The sequence below is a fragment of the Ranitomeya variabilis genome, chromosome 4 (assembly GCF_051348905.1).
Source record: "Ranitomeya variabilis isolate aRanVar5 chromosome 4, aRanVar5.hap1, whole genome shotgun sequence".
Classification (NCBI taxonomy): Eukaryota; Metazoa; Chordata; class Amphibia; order Anura; family Dendrobatidae; genus Ranitomeya; species Ranitomeya variabilis.
This window is the reverse complement of record NC_135235.1, coordinates 295,400,225-295,415,222: the sequence shown is the minus strand read 5'-3', so window position 1 is coordinate 295,415,222 and position 14,998 is coordinate 295,400,225. Positions and strand designations below refer to the sequence as shown.

The following is a 14,998-nucleotide window of genomic DNA, read 5'->3' as shown; positions in this document are numbered from 1 at the left end:
GGAGGAGGAGTTGGGGTTTCTAGTGTTCCTAGGAAATGTGCTAATTCAGATCAGTTTATTTTGACTATATATGTGGCTCTTGACACTTTTTCTTCTAAGCTACGTTTTCATTTTGGAGTAGAAATATCAGTGTATAGTTATTCTGCTTTCAAGGATTTATTTCATTTGATAGTTTGTGGCACCACCGTCCTATGGAGCATTGAGAGGTCTTGGGTTCAAATCCAACTAAGGACAGTATCTGCTGGAGTTTCTATTTGTCATAGGTTTCCACTCAAACTCGTACACACCTTGAAGGATTAATTGGCTTCTTATAAAATTGGTGCTAATGTGTGGGTGATATGGAAATTAGGTGGAGCGAGTGATGATTGTTAGTTCTTTACAGCAAAGTGGACAATATTGGTGCAATAGGATGTGATGCTCTTGGCCTTTTGGGCTTAAAGAAAAAAAAACCATTTCTCTGTATTTATATGAATTATATTTTAATGTACCTAATTGTGTTTTGCATTTTTTTTCCCTTGTATTTTCTCTTTGCGGAGGATGTAGACTTTTATTCACAATTTGATTATATATATATATATATATATATATATATATATATATATATATAATTGATTGCCTGTGTATATTGTGATTACATGTATATCATGTGATTTATTTTGAAAAATGTCCACCTGATGAAGACGGTGTTAACCGTCGAAACGTGTTGTGGCTGTAACAATATCTGGTGTCTGAGTATTCCTTCTGCGTTCCTGGGACCGAATTCTACTCTCTTCGTTCTTGCATCCTCCATTGGAGGTGTTCAGCTGGAAGCTGCGGGGGACTCTGCTATTTGGTTCTCTTTCCCTCCTTCCCTGGGTCTACTCTTGGCGCTCCACTACCAAACTGCCTAATACTGAATTTCATGTGATTTATTTTGTCTGTTATTTAATACTGGGAGGGTGTGCACTTTTCCCATGAGGCCTTGAGGAAGCGCGTTTTCAAGAGAAACGATGTTGGCCGACTGGGTTTTCATCTGCCTGGCTTAGCAATTTCAATGAAAGGTCAGTACTTTATTTGATATGGAGTGCCACTATTTTTTCTTACCTGGATTACAACACAGTTCTCGCCACTACCTGTGTTTCCCTTTCTACTTGGCTTCAGGAGTGTTTTGAGATCTGTGGATGGGTTGCAGTTTCGGTGAGCATTACTCTCTTTTTCACTAAATAGATTTTCCCTATAGACGTACATTAGATGCTAAAAAAGGCACCAAACGTGCATGTAATCCACACATGACAATATCAATAAAGTTTTGCCAAAGCAAAAAAAAAAAAACAGGAAGTATCTTAAACAAAGCCACTTTATATAAAACATGAGAAAGGCTGGAGAGGAATGGGTTAAACTGTGCTTCAGTCAGTAATGATGAGGAGACCAAAGTCGAAGAAAGAGAGGTATATTGTCAACGCGTTTCGAAGTATACAACTTCTTCATCAGGACAACCCAAGGTGAGCACGTGGTTTGTCCTGATGAAGAAGTTGTATACTTCAAGAAAATGAGGTTTATTGGTCAATGCATTTCGGACTTTGATTTCCTCATCATTACTGACAGCAGCTCAGTTTAAGCCATTCCTCCCCAGCTTTTCTCTTGATCACTCCTCGAGGGTCTGCAGCAGCCTAAGCTTCATGAGTGGTTGTGTGCACACATTCCTACCAGGTGAGCACAATTTGTGCAGCATTATTGTCACCGTTTGGTGCGACACACAGGAACCAGAAGACCCCAGCATCTGAATTCACGTGCTCCTGCACTGAAGTGTGACACCCCAGGTTCCTGGTTGTTACAGTGGCATTGCTTTCCTCACGGGGAGAGTGATGTCATGCTTGAAAGCAAGGGAAGATCTCGGACTCTAGGAGGCACAGCAGAAACCGGCAGGACAGCTGGACTACATGTAACCTGTCCACCCTAATACCCAGGAGACACAGTGGCACATAGAGCCCGAGTCATGATAGAGACCCTGTAAAAAGCTCGAGTCACCTGTCATACGGATTTGTGTCCCATCTTAAAGGAGGACAGAGAGAACTGTGAGGACCTTGGTAGAGGCCACAGGCAGCAAGGGACTACATCAAAGTGCTGGTAGGAAGGCTTCTAACTCCACCTGGTAAAGGAGACTCTGAACTTGCTTCCAAGCCGGCCGGACTCTGCCTGTACCTGTGATCTAGTGCCCTGGACAGCGGTTGCCTGAAGCCTTCAGTAAACCAAGTAAAGAAACTGCACACCTGTGTCCTCCGTTTCTTACCGCACCATTCACCATCTCTATCTACACACCGGGGACCCAACTTCACCTGTGGGAAGTTATACCATCTTAGCTGCCATAACATCACCCCAGAGGACCCTTTAACCACCGACCGAATACCACAGGTGGCGTCATGAACACAAACTTTATTACATCTCCCTTAAAAGACCTTCCTCTTTTACTTGGGTGCCCAGGGCCACGGACCAGGTCGCTGCCACCGTGACCACCCCTTTAATTGCGAATGGACCCGGTACCGAGTACCCCACGGCCCTGGCGGGTGACTCAGAAGCACTTCTCCCTCATATTAAAATGTGCAGGTGTAGCATGGTGACACAGGGTGGTAGTCATGGGCGAGTCCATTAAGGCACAGTCAGTGAGCACCCCGGCCCATTGCAAATAGAAAGACAGATAAAGTCCCGGTCCTGCAGCACAGTCAGTTACCTCTAGCACACGGTTGCTCACTACACTGCAACGGCGTCTTCTAGATACACCACATGCCATGCTTCAGTGCCAATGGTGTCATTTTCTGAAGGGGGCAGTACATCCAGTCATGGTAATCACTAGTCTAGGGACAAAGCACCGGTTGCTGCACCTTTCCAGGAGTTACAAACGCTTTTTAACTGAACACATTGAGGACATTGAAGAGAGGTTGTTTGCCACTGGACATTCTCTTTAACTTCAACGTGACTAAGCTGCAATACCACACACAGCCTGCTGGCAGTTGTAGCACTGTTTTGGAAGGAAACCACGGGTTTTCTTTCTATTCCTGAGCAATTATTATTACAATTATTAGCATTATTAATTAAGAATAAATACTAGAATAATGCAATTCTTTGCTTTTTGAACATAATGATTATTGTGTTTTGTCCATCTGATATGAAGATATGAGCTATCTAAATGGGTCACATAATGAGTAGTGTTGAGCATTCCGATACCGCAAGTATCGGGTATCGGCCGATACTTGCCGGTATCGGAATTCCGATACTTTTGTTGTATCGGGATTAATATCAATGTGTAAAAGAAAGAATTAAAATAAAAAATAGGGATATACTCACCTCTCCGGCGCAGCCTGGACTTTACCGCTGTAACCGGGAGCCGTTGTACCTAAGAATGCGCGCTTGAAGGGCCTTAGATGAGGTCACTGCACTCTGATTGGTCCGTAGCGGTCGCGTGACCGCTACGCGACCAATCACAAAGCCGTGACGTCACCTAAGGTCTTTCAAGCTCTTGAAAGACCTTAGGTGACGTCACGGCTTTGTGATTGGTCGCGTAGCGGTCACGCGACCGCTACGGACCAATCAGAGCGCAGTGTGTTGTGAATTTATCTTTTTTGCTCCCTCTAGTGGTTACTAGTGATTTGACTCTGGGAATGCCTGCCATCCCTTGTATGCTCACCTGGCTCGTTAGGTCAGGGGTGTTGCTATATAAGCTCCCTGGACCTTCAGTTCAATGCCTGGCAACGTTGTAATCAGAGCTAATCTGTTGTGCTCTTGTCTACTGATCCTGGTTCCTGCTGAATTAAGCTAAGTCTGCTTTCTTGCTTTTTGCTATTTGTTTTTGTTTGCATTTTTGTCCAGCTTGTACATAATCTGTATCCTAACCTTGCTGGAAGCTCTAGGGAGGCTGGAGTTCTCCCCCCGGGCCGTTAGACGGTTCGGGGGTTCTTGAATCTCCAGTGTGGATTTTTGTTAGGGTTTTCGTTGACCATATAAGTTATCTTACTACATTCTGCTATTAGTAAGCGGGTCTCTCTTTGCTAAACCTAGTTCATCTCTGTGTTTGTCATTTCCTCTTACCTCACCGTTATTATTTGTGGGGGGCTTGTATCATACTTTTGGGGTCTATTCTCTGGAGGCAAGAGAGGTCTTTGTTTTCTTCTTCTAGGGGTAGTTAGTCCTCCGGCTGGCGCGAGATATCTAGCGACCAACGTAGGCATGTTCCCCGGCTACTGCTAGTGTTGGCGTTAGGAGTAGATATATGGTCAACCCAGTTACCACTGCCCTATGAGCTGGATTTTTGTACTTCGCAGACTTACTTGTTCCTCTGAGACCCTCGCCATTGGGGTCATAACAGTTTGCCAGGCCCGTATTAAATGTTAAATGCATTGCAGAAGCGGGATTATAAGAAAGAAAGTTCTGAGGTTTTTTTTTTCCTCTCTCTCATTTTTTTTTTTTTTTTTCTTTTCCCCTTTACCTCTGAGTGGCTTGTGTTTGCTGCAGACATGAATGTCCAGACCTTGATTACAAGTGTGGACCAGCTTGCTGCTCGTGTGCAGGGCATACAAGATATTGTTATCAGAAATCCTATGTCAGAACCTAAGATACCGATTCCGGAACCGTTTTCCGGAGACCGATTTAAATTTAGAAATTTCAGGAATAATTGTAAATTGTTTTTGTCCCTGAGACCCTGTTCATCTGGAGACTCCGCTCAGCAAGTAAAAATTGTTATTTCTTTTTTACGGGGCGACCCTCAGGATTGGGCCTTCTCGCTGGCGCCAGGAGATCCGGCATTGGCTGACATTGATGCGTTTTTTCTGGCGCTCGGTTTGCTTTATGAGGAACCCAATCTTGAGATTCAGGCAGAAAAAGCCTTGCTGGCGATGTCTCAGGGCCAGGACGAGGCTGAAGTGTATTGCCAAAAATTTCGGAAATGTTCCGTGCTGACTCAGTGGAACGAGTGTGCATTGGCTGCAAATTTTAGAAATGGCCTTTCTGAAGCCATTAAGAATGTGATGGTGGGTTTTCCCATTCCCACAGGTCTGAATGATTCTATGGCCCTGGCTATTCAAATCGACCGGCGGTTGCGGGAGCGCAAAACCGCAAATTCCCTCATGGTGTTGTCTGAACAGACACCTGATTTAATGCAATGTGATAGAATCCTGACTAGAAATGAGCGGAAAATTCATAGACGCCAGAATGGCTTGTGTTACTACTGTGGTGATTCTACACATGTTATCTCAGCATGCTCTAAACGTCTTACTAAGGTTGTTAGTCCGGTCGCCATTGGTAATTTGCAACCTAAATTTATTCTATCTGTAACTTTGATTTGCTCACTGTCATCGTATCCTGTCATGGCGTTTGTGGACTCAGGTGCTGCCCTGAGCCTTATGGATCTGTCATTTGCCAAGCGCTGCGGATTTGTTCTTGAGCCATTGGAAAATCCTATTCCCCTTAGGGGTATTGATTCTACACCATTGGCAAAAAATAAACCGCAGTTTTGGACACAGGTTACCATGTGCATGACTCCCGAACATCGGGAGGTAATACGTTTTCTTGTTCTGCATAAAATGCATGATTTGGTTGTTTTGGGTTTGCCATGGTTACAGACCCATAATCCAGTCTTGGACTGGAAGGCTATGTCAGTGTCAAGTTGGGGCTGCCATGGAATTCATGGAGATTCCCTGCCCTTGTCTATTGCTTCTTCTACGCCTTCGGAAGTTCCGGCGTATTTGTCTGATTATCAGGATGTCTTCAGCGAGTCTAAGTCCAGTGCACTGCCTCCTCATAGGGAATGTGACTGTGCAATAGATTTGATTCCTGGCAGTAAGTTTCCTAAGGGGAGACTGTTTAATCTGTCGGTACCTGAACATACCGCGATGCGTTCATATATCAAGGAGTCTCTTGAGAAGGGGCATATCCGTCCTTCTTCTTCCCCTCTTGGTGCGGGATTCTTTTTTGTGGCCAAAAAGGACGGATCTTTGAGGCCTTGTATTGACTATCGGCTTTTAAATAAGATCACTGTCAAATTTCAGTATCCTTTGCCGCTGTTGTCAGATTTGTTTGCCCGGATTAAAGGTGCCAAGTGGTTCACCAAGATAGACCTTCGTGGTGCGTACAACCTTGTGCGCATTAGGCAGGGCGATGAATGGAAAACCGCATTCAATACGCCCGAAGGTCATTTTGAGTACTTGGTGATGCCATTTGGGCTCTCTAATGCACCTTCAGTTTTTCAGTCCTTCATGCATGACATTTTCCGGAAGTATCTGGATAAATTTTTGATTGTTTATCTGGATGATATTCTGTTTTTTTCTGATGATTGGGACTCGCATGTGGAGCAGGTCAGGATGGTTTTTGAGATTCTGCGTGAAAATTCTTTGTTTGTAAAAGGCTCAAAGTGTCTCTTTGGTGTACAGAAGGTTCCCTTTTTGGGGTTCATTTTTTCCCCTTCTGCTGTGGAGATGGATCCAGTCAAGGTCCGAGCTATTCATGATTGGACTCAACCCTCGTCAGTTAAGAGTCTTCAGAAGTTCTTGGGTTTTGCTAACTTCTACCGTCGTTTTATCGCAAATTTCTCTAGCGTTGTTAAACCGCTGACGGATATGACCAAGAAAGGCTCTGATGTAGCTAACTGGGCTCCTGCTGCCGTGGAGGCTTTCCAGGAGTTGAAACGCCGGTTTACTTCGGCGCCTGTTTTGTGCCAGCCTGACGTCTCACTTCCCTTTCAGGTTGAGGTGGATGCTTCGGAGATTGGGGCAGGGGCCGTTTTGTCGCAGAGAGGCCCTGGTTGCTCTACTATGAGACCTTGTGCCTTTTTCTCTAGGAAGTTTTCGCCGGCAGAGCGAAATTATGATGTGGGCAATCGGGAGTTGTTGGCCATGAAGTGGGCATTTGAGGAGTGGCGTCATTGGCTCGAGGGTGCTAAGCATCGTGTGGTGGTCTTGACTGATCACAAAAATCTGATGTATCTCGAGTCCGCTAAACGCCTGAATCCTAGACAGGCCCGCTGGTCATTGTTTTTCTCCCGTTTTGACTTTGTGGTCTCGTATTTACCAGGTTCTAAGAATGTGAAGGCCGATGCTCTGTCTAGGAGCTTTGTGCCTGATGCTCCTGGAGTCGCTGAGCCTGTGGGTATTCTTAAGGAAGGAGTTATCGTGTCTGCTATTTCTCCAGATCTGCGACGTGTGTTACAGAGATTTCAGGCTGGTAGGCCTGACTCTTGTCCACCTGACAGATTGTTTGTGCCTGCTAGATGGACCAGCAGAGTCATTTCCGAGGTTCATTCCTCGGTGTTGGCAGGGCACCCGGGAATTTTTGGCACCAGAGATCTGGTGGCCAGGTCCTTTTGGTGGCCTTCCTTGTCTAGGGATGTGCGGTTATTTGTGCAGTCCTGTGGTACTTGTGCTCGAGCTAAGCCTTGCTGCTCTCGTGCCAGCGGGTTGCTCTTGCCCTTGCCTGTCCCGAAGAGACCTTGGACACACATCTCTATGGATTTCATTTCTGATCTTCCGGTGTCTCAGGGCATGTCTGTCATCTGGGTGATATGTGATCGTTTCTCCAAGATGGTCCATTTGGTTCCTTTGCCTAAGCTGCCCTCCTCTTCTGATCTGGTTCCTGTGTTCTTCCAGAACGTGGTTCGTTTGCACGGCATTCCTGAGAATATTGTGTCGGACAGAGGATCCCAGTTTGTTTCCAGGTTCTGGCGATCCTTTTGTGGTAGGATGGGCATTGAGTTGTCGTTTTCATCCGCTTTCCATCCCCAGACTAACGGACAAACGGAGCGAACTAATCAGACTCTGGAGGCTTATTTGAGGTGTTTTGTCTCTTCTGATCAGGATGATTGGGTGACCTTCTTGCCGTTGGCTGAATTTGCCCTTAATAATCGGGCTAGTTCTGCCACCTTGGTTTCGCCATTTTTCTGCAACTCTGGTTTCCATCCTCGTTTTTCCTCGGGACATGTGGAGCCTTCTGACTGTCCTGGGGTGGATTCCGTGGTGGATAGGTTGCAGCGGATCTGGAGTCATGTGGTGGACAACTTGAAGTTGTCACAGGAGAAGGCTCAGCGTTTTGCCAACCGCCGCCGCGGTGTGGGTCCCCGACTTCGCGTTGGGGATTTGGTATGGCTGTCTTCTCGATTTGTTCCTATGAAGGTCTCCTCTCCCAAATTTAAGCCTCGCTTCATTGGTCCTTACAAGATATTGGAAATCATTAATCCTGTATCCTTTCGCCTGGATCTTCCGGTGTCGTTTGCCATCCACAACGTATTTCATAGGTCCTTGTTGCGGCGGTATGTTGTGCCTGTGGTTCCTTCTGCTGAGCCTCCTGCTCCGGTGTTGGTTGAGGGCGAGTTGGAGTACGTGGTGGAGAAGATCTTAGATTCTCGTCTCTCCAGGCGGAGGCTTCAGTACCTGGTCAAGTGGAAGGGCTATGGTCAGGAGGATAATTCCTGGGTGGTCGCCTCTGATGTGCATGCAGCCGATTTGGTTCGTGCCTTTCACACCGCTCATCCTGATCGCCCTGGTGGTCTTGGTGAGGGTTCGGTGACCCCTCACTAAGGGGGGGTACTGTTGTGAATTTATCTTTTTTGCTCCCTCTAGTGGTTACTAGTGATTTGACTCTGGGAATGCCTGCCATCCCTTGTATGCTCACCTGGCTCGTTAGGTCAGGGGTGTTGCTATATAAGCTCCCTGGACCTTCAGTTCAATGCCTGGCAATGTTGTAATCAGAGCTAATCTGTTGTGCTCTTGTCTACTGATCCTGGTTCCTGCTGAATTAAGCTAAGTCTGCTTTCTTGCTTTTTGTTTTTGTTTGCATTTTTGTCCAGCTTGTACATAATCTGTATCCTAACCTTGCTGGAAGCTCTAGGGAGGCTGGAGTTCTCCCCCCGGGCCGTTAGACGGTACGGGGGTTCTTGAATCTCCAGTGTGGATTTTTGTTAGGGTTTTCGTTGACCATATAAGTTATCTTACTACATTCTGCTATTAGTAAGCGGGTCTCTCTTTGCTAAACCTAGTTCATCTCTGTGTTTGTCATTTCCTCTTACCTCACCGTTATTATTTGTGGGGGGCTTGTATCATACTTTTGGGGTCTATTCTCTGGAGGCAAGAGAGGTCTTTGTTTTCTTCTTCTAGGGGTAGTTAGTCCTCCGGCTGGCGCGAGATATCTAGCGACCAACGTAGGCATGTTCCCCGGCTACTGCTAGTGTTGGCGTTAGGAGTAGATATATGGTCAACCCAGTTACCACTGCCCTATGAGCTGGATTTTTGTACTTCGCAGACTTACTTGTTCCTCTGAGACCCTCGCCATTGGGGTCATAACAGCAGTGACCTCATCTAAGGCCCTTCAAGCGCGCATTCTTAGGTACAACGGCTCCCGGTTATGGCGGTAAGTCCAGGCTGCGCCGGAGAGGTGAGTATATCCCTATTTTTTATTTTAATTCTTTCTTTTACACATTGATATGGATCCCAGGGCCTGAAGGAGAGTTTCCTCTCCTTCAGACCCTGGGAACCATACAGGATACCGTCCGATACTTGGTGTCCCATTGACTTGTATTGGTATCGGGTATCGGTATCGGATTAGATCCGATACTTTGCCCGTATCGGCCGATACTTTCAAGTATCGGACGGTATCACTCAACACTAATAATGAGCTCTCCCATTTAATATGAATATTCTTGTATCAGATCCTTGTTCTGTGCCACAATCCTTTAAGATCTGCTCAAGAGTCCAGCGTAATTGGTGGAGGCGCTTCTGTGGTTGTAGCCGGTGCATTCAAAATAGTAGCTTGGTAGATGAGCACAGTCTAAAATAAATACATTGAATATTAACATATGTCTTTGGCTTTAAGTATAGTAAATCTTTAATAGCACAACTTGGCCGTTACAATGTAAGGGATGTTATCCTATCAAAACACAGTACTATTAAAGTGAATAGATTTTTACATTGGTTCCAAAAAATGAGCTGCTGTGAGCCCAGCATCAGTGACTAGCGGTGAAGTCAAGGTTACCGCCAGTCACTGAGGCTGCATTCTCAGCTGGACCCCTGAGTTGCGGTGACCTTGGTGAAATCCCTGCTAGCACAGTGAGAAAAAGCCTTATGGTGCAGCGGCGAGTTCACCGCAGTTTACCGGGAGAAATTTCTCACAGTCAACTGCAGTGAACTCTCTGAGGTCAGTGCTGCACCGTGGGATCTCACTGTGGTCACCGCAGTTCAGGGGGCCAGCTGGGAACATAGCCTCAGTGACCAGTGGTCAGGGTCGGACTGGGGTGTCTGGGGCCCACCGGTGGAATGGACTCTAGGGGTCCACCCTACAGCTATATGCAAATATCTAAGTATTTATTCCCATTATAGTGGAGAATTGACTGTAAAACACAGGAGACTCCTGCACATCTACTGTGCGACCCCATAACTGGAATGTACAATTACTTTATTTTACATTAACGGTTCTATGGTTAAAACAAGTTATCACCAATCTATGGGCTCCACAGGATAGGTGATCGCTTAGGTCCACCATTAGAAACTACACCGATCAGAAGAATGAGGAAGTTTTATCCATGACTGGACACTTATCCCCATTTTAAAATGCAGCAGCACTTCAGATGTCTGACCGCAGCTCCATTCATTCTCTTTGGGGCTTCCAGAAAGAAACAAGAGCAGCGATCGCAGCCACAGAGTGAATGAATGGATCAGAGGTCAAATCGGATATACCGATCCAGTATAATGGGGATAAAAGTTCCACATTCTGCCAACTGGGTCCCAGCAGTCAGACCCCACCACCATTCAATACGTTATCACTAATCCCGTGGAGAGGTGATTACTTTTTTCACAGGAGAACCCCTGTAAGTGCATCTCTGACACTGTGATCCAAGTATCTAATCTCTAATGGAAATAAACAATCTTCTACTAATTAATATCAGAGAGAACAGATGACCAAGACCAATAATACCACATACAAGGAGAAATACCACCACACCATAACTAGACTACATATTCCACCACATAGTGACCAAATAATACCACATATAGGGGATAAATACCGCCATACCGTGACCAGACCACAAATTGCCACCACATAGTGACCGAATAATACCACATATAGGGGATAAATACCATCATACCATGACCAGACCACAAATTGCCACCACATAGTGACCGAATAATACCACATATAGGGGATAAATACCACCACACCATGACCAGACCACATATTACCATCACATAGTGACTGAATACTACAATACTGATCATGAATACAAGCCACAATACTAACAACACTGTTATTACCACCAGTGACATTATACACAGGAGCTCTGTATATAGTGTTGGTGTATAGGTAACAGTGACCACCAGTGACATTATACACAGGAGTTCTGTATATAGTGTATAGTGTACAGGTAATACAGTGATCACCAGTGACATTATACACAGTAGCTCTGTATATAGTGTCAGTGCACAGGTAATAGAGTGACCACCAGTGACATTATACACAGGAGCTCTGTATATAGATTCAGTGTACAGGTAATACAGTGACCACCAGTGACATTATACACAGGAGCTCTGTATATAGTGTCAGTGCACAGGTAATAGAGTGACCACCAGTGACATTATACACAGGAGCTCTGTATATAGTGTCAGTGCACAGGTAATAGAGTGACCACCAGTGACATTATACACAGGAGCTCTGTATATAGATTCAGTGTACAGGTAATACAGTGATCACCAGTGACATTATACACAGTAGCTCTGTATATAGTGTCAGTGCACAGGTAATAGAGTGACCACCAGTGACATTATACACAGGAGCTCTGTATATAGTGTCAGTGCACAGGTAATAGAGTGACCACCAGTGACATTATACACAGGAGCTCTGTATATAGTGTCAGTGCACAAGTAATACAGTGACATTATACATAGGAGCTCTGTACACAGTATATAGTGTATAGTGTTCGTGTACATGTAATACACTGACTCACCGGTGACGTCTCTGGTTGAAGTCCTTCTTCTTCACTTTTCTTCAGCCAGCACAGATTGCCATCACTTCCTCCAGCCAGGACTCATCTCTGCAAAAAAATAACACAGTCATCAATAGCTGTTCGCTTCCAGAGCACTTTTCCCACTTTTCCACTGACTTCTACACTACGTCAGATGAAGAAAAAAAATGACGTAGTGCTGCCCTGCACAGTAACAGGACCCCCTGTTTTGTTCCCTCAATGAAAAACAGTTTCCTAATAAGTAAATTACATTACTGTAGTAATAATGTCCCTAATTGGACCCTAAAGAAATTATGCTCCCAACTTGTCACCATAAACTAATATAGCATGTTCCTCATTCTGGCCCCCAAACAGTAATTAAATCCCTCATCCTGCCCCCATTTATTTAATAATCTCACCCAGCCTTGCCCCCTTAATTTTATAATATGCCCCAGCCTGCCCCCCTATGTCCCTTGTGCAGCCTGGCCCCCAGCTATCCATACTGGCCCCCATATGTCCCTTGTCCTGCCCCCCTATATCTCTCCTGGACCCCCATATAGCCATCATGGTCCATTGTCCAGGGCCCCCCTATAAATCCATCCTGGCTCCCCCCATATATCAATCCTGGCCCCCCATGTATATTCATCCTGGCACCCCCACATAGCCACCCTGGCCCCCATATATATCCATCCTGGCCCCCCATATATATCCATTTTTGCTTCCAAATATATATCCACCCTGGCTCCCCCATATATATCCATCCTGGCTCACCCATATATATCCATCCTGGCTCACCCCATATATGCATCCTGGCCCCTCCATATATATGCATCCTGGACCAACATATATATTATATATATATATATATATATATATATATATATATATATATATATATATATATATATATATATATATCTTGGCTCTACCATATATCCACCCTAGCCCCCCATATATATGCATCCTGGCTCCCCCATATATATCCATCCTGGAGATAGATATATATATATATATATACACAGCGCCCCAGAGTCTGGTCGTTGCAGTAACATCGCTCTTCCACCAGGGGGAGTGATGGTACATCTGATTGCACTAAAAGAGTTCACCTTGCAGGTATCACAGACACACATTACACTTCACACTCCGGCCACCAGGGGGAGCAAAAGGTCCTATCTACTAGGCCACTCCTCACACATGGGTAAAACTGGGGGTTGGATAGGAAGTCAGGAGAAAGCAGTTGGGAAGAGTTAGAGAGAGGACCTGTCAGGGGTGGGATCCTGACAGCGGCCTAACACAATGTGGTAGGTAAACGTGTGCACAACCTTAGGATGTGGTGCCCAGGTAGGATCCAACACCTCAGTAGTATATAACAAAACCTGGCACTCAACTTGTATGCAAGTGGTTTTATTTTACAGCAACAAAAACGTTTCGGTCACAGATTGACCTTCATCAGTTACTGTGAACAAAATATAGTATACAAAAAATAAACAAAATAAAATAAAGTATATACAGGGTGAACTAGCTGGTAGGCATATCGCAAATATATGGCGTAACATTTCAGTACAACAATAGAAAGAAGAACCAACTGATCCTGGCACAGCATTGATAATAGAATATAGAAGGGTGATGAGACAGTATAGATAGGATCGCATACCGTTTTGTGAGCAGTATACATGGGAGGCCTATAGTATTAGGCAGGTATTGTGGCATATCTGTAATGCAGAGTAAAGTGTGCATAAGGAGGAGGAATGGGAAGGGGAGTCCTGGCCGTGAAAAGACATATAGGGTTAATCACATACCCTTGCTCCATGTAGGGAGTGTATGCAGAGAAGCGGCCTGTAGGAATGGAGGAGATAAGGTGAGATATGTGTCCGTACACAATAAGGAGGAGGGGAGGGAGGGCGGGGGTGAGGGATATCTTACCCTTGCTGTGCAGCCGTAGGACGCGCTGTCCACCGCTTGTCTGGCTTGTTGCCGGCAGCCACGTGTGTTATGTGCGCCAACCGGAAGTGGGCATGTAAGATACGGAGCTGTGTGGGAGTGATATCCTCTCACTGGCAGTGCGTTTCACAGCGTATTGTTTGCATTCCACCTTGGGGGAATGTGTGGAGGGCAGCACTGACGTATCACCTCATCTAAGGCTACTTTCACACTAGCGTTAACTGCAAACCGTCTCAAAACGTCCTTTTTGCCGAAAAAACGGATGCGTCAAAAAAGTGGAAAACGGTGACAAACGTATGCCACGCATCCAGCATTTCGACGGATACGTCGCAAATCCGCTAAACGTTTCCGTCGAAAATACTTGATGCGTTGCATACGTTGTATCCGTTTTTACCATCCGTTGCATCCGTTTTTACGACGGATCCGTTTTTAAAATGGGAGGCTCCCAAATTTGATTGGCTACTGGAAAATATGGAAAACTATATAGTGACTGTTTTTACAGCCCATCATTGAGGGTTTTAGTTTTGTGGCAGCGATGGAAGGTGTTCTTGGGAGGATTGCTAGTTTGGTTACCGACGTGATATTTGAGACGAATCGCCTGGATATCATAGTGCGGGAGAAGGAGGCGGCAGCGGAAAGACGGAGGATGCCTCTGCAGCAACGGAGACGGAGGCGACTCTGGATACATCCGATTAATGAACTACGGATGACCCGGGGTGTCCAGTCCACTCTGTACCTGGAGTTGCGGCACAATCCACACAAATTCTACAATTACGTGCGGATGAGGATGGAACATTTCGACTTTTTGCTTCAAAAACTGGAGGATGTCATCCGAAGGCAGGACACAAGGATGAGGCTTGCCATCACACCCTGCGGTAAGCCTCTTTTTTTTATTTCATTGCTGATATTGAATGTTATATTACATGCTGCAGACAATACTGCGCTGACATATTGCGCACTATTTTCTGCAGCATGTAATTTTGGTTTTCTTGGCGGACATTCCACTGCTTTTTTTTCTGTCATTGGTCATTTTTAATGTTATATTACATGCTGCAGACAATACTACGCTGGCATACTGCGCACTATTTTCTGCAGCATGTAATTTTG

At 45.4% G+C, this 14,998-nt stretch overlaps 1 protein-coding gene across 1 annotated transcript in view; it reads right to left on the bottom strand.

The window, feature by feature from the left end:
- Positions 1-13,937, bottom strand: part of LOC143764570 (membrane-spanning 4-domains subfamily A member 4A-like) — a 49,978-nt gene extending 36,041 nt beyond the window's left edge. Inside the window, exon 1 of the mRNA XM_077250264.1 lies at positions 13,874-13,937. The gene's annotated coding sequence lies outside the window, so the exon portion shown is untranslated. The remainder of the gene's footprint in view (positions 1-13,873) is intronic.
- Between the last annotated feature and the right edge of the window lie 1,061 nt (positions 13,938-14,998).